The 12,490-nt window shown below is 48.3% G+C and overlaps 1 long non-coding RNA gene across 1 annotated transcript; it reads left to right on the plus strand.

The window, feature by feature from the left end:
- Nucleotides 1–5,285: 5,285 nt before the first annotated feature.
- On the plus strand, nucleotides 5,286–11,393 carry LOC130600766 (uncharacterized). Its single transcript, XR_008972526.1, has 3 exons — nucleotides 5,286–5,584; nucleotides 9,924–10,026; nucleotides 11,310–11,393. It is a non-coding gene; the product is annotated as an uncharacterized LOC130600766 (long non-coding RNA).
- Nucleotides 11,394–12,490: the final 1,097 nt, after the last annotated feature.

The following is a 12,490-nucleotide window of genomic DNA, read 5'->3' on the forward strand; positions in this document are numbered from 1 at the left end:
TTAGTTTTGTAGGAATGATGCTCCAGACCCTTGCTCATTCTGATAGCCCTTTGCTGGACTTGCTCCAGGAGTTCCATGTCTCTCTTGTACTGGGGAGCCCAGAACTGGACACAGTACTCCAGGGGACTACAGGCACCTCCTGCAGTTGCCTTTGCTGAATTTTGAAAGGTTCTTCTTTGCTCATCTCCCCAGCCTCTCTAGATCCTTCTGGATGGCAGCACAGCACTCTGGGGTATCAGCCACGCCTCCCAGTTTCATTTCATCATCAGACTTGCTGAGGAGAATCTCTAAGGATGCTGGAGAGGGACTCTTCACCAGGGACTGTAGTGACAGGACAAGGGGTAACGGGTTAAAACTGAAGCAGGGGAAGTTTAGATTGGATATAAGGAAGGCGTTCTTTACTGTAAGGGTGGTGAGGCACTGGAATGGGTTGCCCAGGGAAGCTGTGAGTGCTCCATCCCTGGCAGTGTTCAAGGACAGGTTGGACAGAGCCTTAGGCGACATGGTTTAGTGTGAGGCATCCCTGCCCATGGCAGGGGGGTTGGAACTGGATGATCTTAAGGTCCTTTCCAGCCCGAACTATTCCATGATTCTATGATTCTAAGTCATTGATGAATAAGTTAAACAAGACTGGACCCGGTATTGACCCCTGGGGGACACTGCTAGCTGCAGGTCTCCAACCAGACTCTGCACCACTGATCGCAACCCTCTGAGACCTCCCATTCAGCCAGTTCTCAATCCCTGTCACTGTCTGCTTGTGCAGCCCACACTCTCTGGGCTTGCCTATGAGGATGTTATGGAAACCATGTGGTGTCTTGGTCTGGGGTCAGGACCAGGGCCTCAGAGATCGCTGCCTATTTTGGTTTTATATTCCTGAAACAAGGAAGTGCAGGAAGTACCCCACCTGCAATGGGCTTTGGGGAGACTACAGGAAAGGAGTATCCATGTGGCAAGAGACTGGATGGTTTTGCTCCATGGCATCTTCTGTGATGCCTTCCATTTGATATCTGTGGGCTGGATGACAGCAGAGGTTAGAGGAGGTTGTCTCCAGTACCTTACGTTCTGGCTGGGAAGGAGTCCTGTGGAAATGGAAAAAGGTATGTGGAGCACAGTGTGATTTCTTGTCTTTCCCTATCATTCGTGAGTTTGATGCAGGTTTCAACGACACTGGGCAATAAGTGCATAATGCATTTTTATATATCTTTTTGTATTTTTATCTATCTCAGACTATGTTAAATTATGACAAAAGTAAAATAAGAAACATACAGAGCAAGTCTTACAAACAACTGTTAAGTTAAGAAAGCATAGATCCTTTCAATTCTGGATCTCTTAGGTGCAGGTAATACATAATGGGAGAAGAAGAAAGTCCCTGGTAATAATTGCACAGTTTGCATTGAAGCTTATGATCAGTAAAGGCAAGAATTCTTACTGTAACATGCAGAGCAACATCTATACTCATAAAAACCCACCCCAACTGTGTGCCTTTTAAACATTTCTTTTTACTCCGTGTGTTTAATACTTAAAGTATTGCTCTTCATCTTAATTGTTTGGCAAAAGTTATACTGTAAAAGCAAATCCCTCTCTTGCACTTAGAGAGTGCCATGACATTGTCATGCTGCCAAGAAACCCCTGCAAGATGCTGACAAGAGCACCCTCCCTGAAGCACAGTTTGTGAGCATTTCATAAACCTCTCCACACAGAGCATCCCTCAGGGACAGGGGATTATTTTATTCCTACTTCTTTACACCTGGAGAGCTGAAGTGCAGGAAAAGCCCCAGATCCCTTATGATGCTCAGATGCATAAATCCCACGGGTTCTAAGTTCATCCCACCTTGACAGGAGGGTTACGTGCCTTTAAAAGTCAGTTCTCAGCCACCACTTTGTTGCTTCCCCTTCCATCTCTCTGTATCCCTAAAGCTGTCTTGCCCACAAAGTGCAGAGCTGCTTCTCCAGCAGTGCAAAAGATGTCAGTGCCAATTATGTGAACATGTGGCACCATTTGGATCTAGTGTTTCTTTGGGTTTGTTTTTGAAAGAAACTGGGCCCTAGCATGTGCACCATGTGTTCATTAGCATGGGAGAAAGACAAGTGTGATGAGCTACTCTCACCAAGAGCACAGTAGGACCCTCAGCACCTCCAGAGCTATCAGAACTGGCATCTCTGTGATATGCTGGACGGACAAGGCAGGGACAGTTGGGTGTTTTCCAGGACCAGCTTCATCTCTGTCTGCCTGTGAAGGTGCCAGTGGTGAGACTGCAGTAATATGTATAGATCACCATTAGGAAAGGAAAATCAGGACCTTCAAACTCGTTGCATGCGTGGAAGTTAGTGCCTGGCTGCTGGTGCTCTTTGCTGTTGTGTGCTGGTTCTCATTTATAGAATGGGGAAATAGAGCTGTTGGCATCTCAGGAGGTGCCTGATGCATTGCAGGATGAGGTTCTGGAAATAGGGAATCTATATTATATCTCAGTGACTGTAACCTGCACTCTCTGCTCCACTAACCGGATTTATTGTAAGGCTGCATCAAACAAATGGAGTCATAAGCTGCACTGTCCCCAGGGCGACTGGATGAATTAAAATATCCAAGACAATGACAAATGCTGCCAGAGGGTGTTGATATGGGGCTGCTGGACCTGTGATCTCTGGCAGAGCCCAAGAAACAGTCTTGTCGCAGGGAAGCTCCAGAGTTTATCGTTCTCAGCAACAACAGGGAATTGGCTTCCTGTTTCCTCTCCTTTGCTGTCAAAGGGGCAGCCAGGCTCTGCGATAAAGCGTGCTGACTCTTCACACTTTCGAGAGTGAAAAGTTCCTTATCTTCAACTTTAGCTTTCACAGGTCTCATCACCTCCTTCCCTCCACTGCTCCAAAACTCAGCTAAATCAAATATAGATCAAAACAGGCAGCAAAATATTGTGGGCCCTATGCAGCTTCTGCTGAAGTCAGCAGTGATGTTCCAAGATGATCCTTGTCCTCAGGCCCAGGGTTATATGTTTTGGCTGCGTATTGTTATAATCTGCGTGCATCCATGCACATGCATTTTATGTTAACATTTGCTTCTACACTTACTTAGGAGAGGTCAGGGCCTGTTTGTCTATAGGCAGCAGATATGTGTCTGTGTGCTGCCAACATATGTTTCAACTGGCCTAAGTGCAGGACTGTGTGTCTTTGTGAAGGGTGCATCCCCAGATGTATATGTAAAAGCTACTCTGCTTTTGTGTAAGCTGTGATGGAGACCTTTGATTTACAAGGCGCTCTCTCTTGGTGGCTCTTTGTGTAGGATGTCTGTGTGATGCAACATCTGAAATAGGTGGTGGATTGCTGCCTGCTGAGCTGCAAGGTAACAGCTCTGCCTGTAACCCTGTCAGGTACAAACTCCTTCTATGATGCCATTGTATTTTACAGGTGGGCAGCCATCCGAGGGGAAGCTTTAATTTGAGAGAGTCTGTACTTAGCAGCAGCAGCAGCCCAGAGCCCTGCCATGTCCTTTCCATCGACCCCTTTTGTTCCTTTCTAAAATGAGCACTGTCAGGAGGTCCTTCACAGGGGAGAAGTCACGGAGGGTAACAGTCTATCTGCTTGCAGTAGCAATGGCCAGCCCAGATCCTGGCTGATGGCGGCCTTGTGCTGACAGCCTGGCAAATGATCCCAACCCAGAAACAGAACGAAGGACAGTGTTTTTTTGGCAATGCCATCCTCAGGCACTCAGGTCCCATGGGGGAACTGTGACCCTGGGGAAGGCCAAGAGCCACCTCTGCTTGCGGGAGGAACAGAGTTTCCACATGGGTCTTGGTGCTTGGAGAATGACTCGGAATCAGAAGAAGGTGAGCAGTGCATCTGTTCATACCCAGAAATCCATCCATTGCACCTGTATCAGCTGTACCACATGCTGCTGCATGCTCATACACTGAAATAATACAGCCCCATCTCCAGCAACCCCTTTCACACCTGGTGTGCACCTTCCCTCTCCCCAGCCCCATCCTCCCCTATTTGAGGCTTTCTGTCTCCAAAGAAATCACTAAGGGAGAGATGCATTTCTTCTCAGCATCATGCTGACCCCCTTTCTCCTCGCTCCAAGCCCTGAAATTAATTAAATGATGTCACGCTTGATTTTATCTGATTTGGAAGCAATTCATCACCCTTTTGCTGGTTCTATTAGTCCAGGCGATCAGCACATTAATTCATTTGCGAGACTAAGCTCAAGGGTAATTACAGTGAGGAAGCTTAATGCCTAAACGTGTTAATGCCTGTAATCAGAACTATTTTCTCAGTGCCGAACAATTGTTAGACAATTACACTTGGATATGATTGCCCTAGTAGGCAACAGACGCTGTGTCAAGAGGGGAATAGCAGAAGCTTGTTTTGCAAGTAGTGTATTATCAGCAAATTTGACTCGTTGCAATCTCTGTTCTTCTGGATTCTGTACAACTCATCCCTTCCGTAGGTTTTGCACTGTTAAGGAAGTTGAAGAGTCACCCCTTGCTCTTTTTCAGGCTGGGTTGTGTGGGAACAAGAGGACTGAGTTGTCACTGCCCCTGTCTAACCAGAAAGCTTCCAATTTTACGTCAAGTGTCCTAAATTTGTCTTTTATTTCCTTCATGTTGAGGTCCAGAAAGAAGTGAGGAAGCTTACAGCATGGATGGTACACAGTGGTGATGTCTGCTGACACACAGTCATGTGGGGTGAACAAGCACACTGCAGACTGCGTGGATGCCGTGTTGCAAAGGTGCTTTGAGGAAGGGTGTAGCTCTGGCTCCTTCCTTCACAGGGAGGGCAGTGGTAGAAACCAGTGTTGTGCATCCATAGAGAGGCTGTCGCCTCCATGCAGCAGGAATAGGACGGAGCACGGTTAGGGGTAAGGATCAGGAGTGTAGCAGTGGGGACAATACCACAAGGAGGAGCAGTCATGCCCACAGCATGGACCAAGGGAAGATGGGGACAACCCAGCATTTGCTGGTTCAGGGCAGCTGAGTCTTATGGGACTGCTGGTCCCTGACCACCTTATCCGTTCCTCTAGCTGGCGTATGGCATTTGAAGGCAGGCTTTGTTCAGCCTCTTGCCTCCAGACAGAGAAGCCCTCTGAAAGTGAGGATGAATTTGCTGCAGTCTCTGTGAGCTAGATGGTGTGACCGGGAAGAGGGAAAGCCAAGAACCCTGCAAAGTCATTTCCCTTCTCCCTGGGTGGCCATAGAGATTTCCATTGTTGCTGAGTGAGTCCAGGCCCTTGTGCTTTTCAGCCAGGGAGAGATGTTATTCCAGCTCAACCTGGAGGTCCTCCAATGCACAAGGCACTGTACCTTGCAGAAATTCTCATTTGGGGTAATGTCCCATACACCACTGGGCTTGAGAAATGCATTTCTTGGTAGCTGAAGAAAAGCCTCTGGCTGTGCTGCATTGGTAGTGTCCTCAGAGGCCCCTGTGGTAGTCCTTAGCAGCAATCCCAGCCTCCTGCCACAAATGAGGCAGGAGAAGAAATGAGTTTTACAATGATGTGTTTGGCAGGCACAGTGAAGCTTGTGCCAGTGACAACCACAAGAAGAGGTGTGTGCTCGGATGGTTTCAGAAGGCTGTCTGCACTCAGAGGAAGGTAAGAATAAATCTAGTTTCTGTTGTCATTAGTGGTACGGATGAAGAGCAAATGGTTTCTTTTCCTCAAGACAGCAATCTTCTCTGATCTCCAGCTGGACTTGCAAAGGGGCTGTGGCAGTGATCTCCTCCTGCCTCCAGTGGTATTAGCACCTCCATGCTTACTCCAAAACCTAGGCTACCACCAAACCCTGCTGGGGTGCCCTAAACAGGTGTAAGACCTCTCTTAAACAGCAGAAGAGCAGGGAGGCTCTGCAGATGGGAAAGACAACATGATCAGGGCAGTTGTGAACCAGGTGGTGTCCCAGCCACTGACTTGCTTCAGTGTGAACCTTTGCCTGTTCAGGCTTGTTCCCCCTCAGACTTGGGGTTCATTCAGTTGGGAGCTTCCCAGAAGGGAAAACCAGCATGTGTCAAAGGTTTCACACAGCAGAGAGCAGGTGAGAAACCTGCCCAAGGGGATATGAAAGCTGCTTCTGCCAAGGGGAGCAGATAGGGCTGAGGCACGGCACAGGGACAAGACAGGCACATTTCTCCTGGTGACGCAGCCCAGAGCATGGTGGTGGCTGGGTTTGCTCTCTGTCATCCCAGGGCAATCTTGTGGGATCTCACTGCAGCTTTGCAGCAGTGTGGCGTGCAGGTGGATTTTGAGAGAACGGTGTGAAACCAGCAAGATACCTGCACTGCTGAATGAGTTAAAACATCATTCAATTCAGGGCAATCTCCCATTTGTTCTCATCCAGCTATCAGGTCTGACAACAGGGACTCTAAGCTCAATAGGATGTGTCATGGTTTAACCATTCCTGAATTCTCAACACTTTCCAGCAGAGATACAGAACACAGCCCCATACTATCTACTGTGCAGAAAATTAACTCTACCCAGGCCAAAAACAGCGCAGGATGTCATGGGCAGAGGTCTGCATTTTTGTTTCCCTGTCTTTGTTTCTTCGTTTCTTCCCCTTTATGCAGGAACACCTTCTTAGCAGTGTAGAAACCCCACTTCTCACCCTTTCATGTTCTCCTGGCAGGTCTTTGAATGTTAATGCTGTCACCAGCTTCTGCGAGTTGATCTGTGTTGGTTTGATGAGTGACGTAGGACTTGAGTGACATTCCCCTGCCTCCTCCTCTTCGGTGCAGACTGTAAGCAAAGCCCCAGGCTGCAGTGGTATTGTGCTGCAATACAGGGTGCTTGCCTGCTCCTGGGGATCAGAAGGTTGAGATTTATTTGTTGGCACTGGTTTGCCAGGGAAGCTTAGTCAAAGCGTGCCATCTTTTGCCTGCCTTCCAGTTTTAATCTGAACTCCCTCCAGTCCTCACTCTGCTGATGGGGTTGCAAGCACATTGTGTTATTCAGAAAGGCAGTGAAGACTGGGATGGCTGAGCCCATTGTACCATCCAGGGCCTCCAAATTTTCCCTCTGCTCTCCAACTTGAAAGGAGCTGCTGGAGACGTAGCTTGTCCATTGTGTTATGGATGCTACTCCTCAAAATTAGTCTTAAGTTACTGTAGATCCCATTTGAAACTGTGATATTTGAATAATAGCTTCTAAAATATTCACCTACTCCTCCTCTTTTTGTCTTTATTAAAAGCTATGGAATCTTTCTAATGTGACAGGAAACATGCTCCATTGTTTCTCCTCTATATTTGACTGAAACGAAGCTGCTTCCCTGTACAAAGGTACCCACCTCTGAATAGTTCGTTATTCAGAGCCCTGTTAAATTTGGAGTCTAACTTATTTTAACTATTGCATTCTCAGACAGCCACCTTGTAAAGTTCTTCCACACCATTAAAGCTTGATGGGTCTTTACCCCATTTACAAACAGAGATTCAGAAGAGCACATGGATTCCAATGAAATACGAAGCGCACTCAATCAGTTGAATTAATTAGGTGTTTAATATCTCCATCCTCTCTCCTGTGTTTAGTGGTTGGATGCTTTGAGATCCTTTCTGCTCACCAGAATGCACTCTCTTTCTCCATCACAGGGGTGATGGGGTAACAAATGTGGTAAGAAGAGAAAGACTGAATTGCCCAGACCCAGAGTTCAGACCCGTGTGCTCCCAGCAAAGCCTGCTGAGCCTGGCCATAGTGCTGGGGTGCAAGCCCCATGCACCAGCATCCCCCATCTACAGCATTAAGGGATTGGCTGCCTAATGCTCTTCCCACAGGCATGCTGGTCAGGGAGGTAATGGACAGGTACAAGCCAAGCTGCTCTGTGGGTACGGGTCACTTGGAGCAGTGAGTTTTTTGCTGAGAACAAATTGGTGCTCGTCAGGAGGTGAAAGCTTGCTGTTGGTCTTACCAGCCTGGTTGAGATGAAGGGAGCAGAGGCAGACCTCTGCAGTGCCTGGGGAGCCTTCACAGCCTCAGGTGTTTCAGCCTCTGTGCTGCAAAGCAAATAGCTGCCAGTATTGATTTACATAGCAAATGCACAACTTTAAGCCACCTGCAAGCTTCTTTGCAGATCTGCCTGGCTGCAAAACCCATCAGAAGAACCAAACTCCTTTTATGGTGCAGGAACAGTAAAGTTACTGAGATTGAGCCATTTTTCCTTGTCACACAGCCACACGTGCAGGAAGACTCCACAGGAACCCCACTGAGCTTAAACTACCTGGAGACCACAGGGCTGAGGGTAGAGCAGCAGTCACGCTCAGCAGGACACCTGAGGCCTCCTCCAGCCAGAACGATCCATCACTCCCAGCCTCACAGATATGCACAGCTTTGCACTCACCAAAGCTGACTTAATAAATCCGTGGACCATTTGGAGTGACATGTTGGCATGCTCGCTGGGCCTGAGCCCTGTTCCCTGAAGTCAGTGAGTGTATTACTGTGGGCAAGCCAGGGCTTGCCAGGGTTAGCTCATAGTTCTCCTGCTGCCCTTGAGGACTTGGAGGCCAGCTCAGGCCGTGGTAGAAGCATGCTGTGGACCAGCACTTGGAAATTATTCAGTGGTTACTGCTACCTTCCATGCATGAGTGTTTTCTCCCTCACGGTTATAAGTACATTCAATCAAAAGGAACATGTTTTACTCTTCTCTGTAAACAATGCAAATGCAATGCAAACATTTCACTGTCTGCTGCTTGGTGTTTCTGCATAATCTGGCAATCCTGCAGAGGGCAGATAAAGCGGTAGAGAAAGAAAGTTCTTACCTCCTGTCTCTCTTCTGGCTAAGACAATACATCTAATGGCAGCACACGCAATCTGTCTGCCCCAGATATGCAAGCATTTCATGTCTATGTCGGGCTAATATCACCTCTGCTGGGGTCCTGGGGAGCTCGTGGTCCCCAGGTCCTGGTTGGAAGCTATCACTGCTCCACCAAACACTGATTTTAGCAAATCAGCAAATTCAGACAAGAATGTTTCTTGAACAATTTCTCCTTTCCTGCTGCCCTGCTCTATCCTCAGGTCCCAGGGGCCACACTGCACAGCAGGATGGGGCTTCGCTCGTGGGCAAGTGCCCATGTGTGTGTGTGTGCGCACATCCCCCCCAACACATCCAGTTCAGCTGAGTAACTCACCTCAGCACATCTTAGGAAGTGCAGACTTGCAGCAGAGAGGAGCCCTGACAGAAATAGGCTGGGGACTTCTGCAGGCAGGGTGGCCTTTGGGTAAGACTGACATAGAATCATAGAGTATCTGGAGTTGGAAGGGACCCACGGGGATCATCAAGTCCAACTCCCTTCTCCTCACAGGAGCATAACTGTACATAATTGTGCATAACTGTACACAACTGTACATAACTTCACATAACTGTAAAAGATTACAGTTTGCTTTTAAATAATCTTAAAGATTTAACTATGACAGAATGTGGTGACTGCCATTTATTTCAGTGATGGTTCCTGTATTAGTTTTCTCCTGTCTAGAAACCAGGAAAAGGAATTTATTTAAGTAGACATTAGAAATCTGAGATGCTCTGTCTTTAACTGGAGTATGATCTAATCCAATGGCCTCCATCGAGCCCCTGCTGCCTGTATTACCTGTTGTAGCCTCTGCTGGCAGTTTGGCAAAGAATACTCCAGAACACTTGTATTTCATATGGGTGTCCTTTTTGGATTCTCTCCGTGAGCCATTTGATGAAAAGGAGAGAGCAGTTAGAGAAGGAAAGGAGCAGGTTTGAAACCAGTAATGGGAAAAAGCTGCTATTCATATATTTGCAGTACTGAATTACTGAATGCCATGATGACAAACCAGTGGTTTTTATTATTTATACCCTCTTAAAAAACTAAACACACAGACATCACTGTTAGATAAGCTTTAAGGTCCTTTCCAACCCAAACCATGCTATGATTCTATTCAGCACCAAGTCATATTAAGTACATGTTCATTAACTATAGTTTGACAGGATTCAGGGGTGCCATGAGTGCTTTGAAACACAAAGCAATGATGTGCCGTTCAGCGCAGCTATCAAGTAGGGAGCCCAGTCGTGCCATCTGCTATGGTAGAAGGTAACAGAAGAAGGAAATAACTCACCTCTGGAAAGCTACTCCCATACATAGCAAAGGAGGAGTGAAGGGCAGGGCATTTCCATCCCCAGGTTTGTGCTCCTCAGAGGCAGTGGTGCACAGGACCACTTGCTGCTGCCCACTGTGGTGTTTGATCAGTTGGGGCCCATTGGGGCCAGCAGGACTTCGCTGGAGCTGTGTCTGTTTGCTCTGGAGCGTGCCTCCCTCCCTGTGCCGTGCTGCAGCGCGAGGTGCCTTCAGCTGTGGTTCAGCTGCTGAGGAGGCACCAGTGCCAAAGCAGCAGGGCACAGAAGAGATGGGTTTGCTTCTCATGCAGTGCAGTCACGTCTTCGTCCCTCCTGCCCTCCCCTGTTCCCATCCTCTCCCCAGTCCTGGTACCAGCCTTGCTAGGAACACACGTAGGTACAAAGGTCTGAAAAAACAGGACCATTTCTATTCTGTGGCAAAAAAAAAAGGTTTCCTTTGTTGTAATTCCTCTGTTCAGCTCTGCACAAGGTCCTTGCATGAGGCACAGCAACACATGCCCTGTACAGGGACAGGGACAAAAGCAGATTGCTGTGGGCATGCCTGAAAGGAAACCATGACTCGTCTTGTTGCTGCAAGGCAGCAGGTGATTTTGCAGGTGATTTGCAGGGAGCAGTTTGTACAGACTTTCTGTGTGTAATAACAATAAAAGCTTTTCTTGGTGGGGAAAAAGCAGGGGATAGGGACAGATGCAGCCTTGCCAGAAACAGTTCATACCATTTATGCAACATACAATGATTAGTTTCTGCTTCCCAAATGTTGTTTCTCTGTGTTGTGGCTCTGATTCAGCACGGTGGAGAGGGTGATGGGAAGGGCTGGGGGCCCTAAGGCCATGTTAAACCTTTATTTCACTGCTGGCCCATGATAGGAGAGTGTGGGAGAGAGAGGACAGCAGAGGGGCTTTGCTAAGACCAGCCTGCTACACGACTTGACTTGGTGCTGGTGTTTGTTTCCTTCTTTTTAGTACTTCTTTTTGCATGTATGTGGCAAACAAGTAGGCCCATGATAAAAGTCATGATTACACTTGACACCTCTTGGACTTCTGTAGCCTGCTACTGCTATCTGCATGTCAGCCTGCTGTCCCAGGGCCTCTGTGGCCACTCTGGTGGCCTCCAGCATGGTTCTACTGGAGGGTGCTCTCACAGGCATCATGACTCTGCCCATGCAATTCACTTCTGTCACCTCCCCCATCCCCACCACATCATAACCCCCATCTCCTGTGTTCTTTCTGCCTGTCTCAGCTGAGCCAGTCTGGGTGTTATGTGGTTGCCCACAGAGTGGGACATCATTTGAGGCTCAGAAACTGTGGTCCCCAGGTAAGTGAGAAACAAAGGCCTGAGTTATTTGATGGTTCTGTCTCCTTTCTGGCCAGCCTTCAGCATCAGTTTTACCCGGGGAAGGAACAAAGCGAGACTGCAGGAGAACAGATCGTCCCCTTGGGGCAGGTAAGAGGGAGCAGGGAATGCTCTGGGGCTGCACCAGCACTCCCGAGGTGTCCCCAGGAACCTGTCTGGAGCATCTGCGGAGGGCGGTTAAGAAGCCAAACAACTTTCCCCCACCAATCCCCCCCGAAAAACCAACCCCAAACCCATCCCAGTGTTCAAAAGTATCAAGCAAGTATTTCAGTTGACTTAAGCCATTAAAAAGCCCCCAGCTTTTCAGCTGGCAAACAGTGCAATGGCTCAGGAGGGCACGTTTCAGGCTCAGCCTTCCTGTGGAGTGACGGGAATCGCCAATACAAATCCACCTCTTCAGGTAAGATCCCCCACCCGCTCCAGCTCACAGCACTGGTCCCAGCTCTTACAATTGCAGGTGTCTGGTCCCACACCGGCTACTCCAGGGATGATCAGGAGCTGGAGAGCAGCTGAATTGGTGTGGATGCCTTTCACAGCCTGTCCGTGCCCATGGGATGGGTGCTTCGGGATCCTGGCAGGGAAGTGGAGCAGTGGCCGATTTGTTGGGTTTCACCTTTCTGTTCTGTTCCTAGCTTCTGGCAGTGATTTCCAAAATATTTGCTGGCCCAGTTTGAGCTCTGAGTAGGAAACACGTTCAGCCGCTGCCCTGAGCAGTAGCCACAGCCCTGCTGGTGCAGCTGAGTTTTATCTGCTGATGGTTTTTACTTGATACATTCTGTAATGCATGAGAGGGTTTGTTTTTAAAATGGGATGATGTTCATTGGGCCTCTTCAGTAGCGTTACAACTATAGTATGATGATTTGCAAACAGTGCAAGCTTTTAAGCACTCTGACTCCTGGGGCTGTTCCAGTATTACTCAAGCTGGTACAATAGCCTGGATGGTCCCAGGCCTTAGTGGAGGTGTTATAGTGCCAGCAGCAGCTGCTTGGTTTGCTTTTAGAGAGAGCAAAAAGCATTCCCCTGTTCCCAGTGCAGAGGGTTGCAGTGGTGGGACAAACCCAGCAGTG

Source organism: Pezoporus wallicus, unplaced genomic scaffold, assembly GCF_028554395.1.
Source record: "Pezoporus wallicus isolate ANWC-B61680 ecotype Strahan unplaced genomic scaffold, APGP_CSIRO_Pwel_v1 contig_6566, whole genome shotgun sequence".
Taxonomy (NCBI): Eukaryota; Metazoa; Chordata; class Aves; order Psittaciformes; family Psittacidae; genus Pezoporus; species Pezoporus wallicus.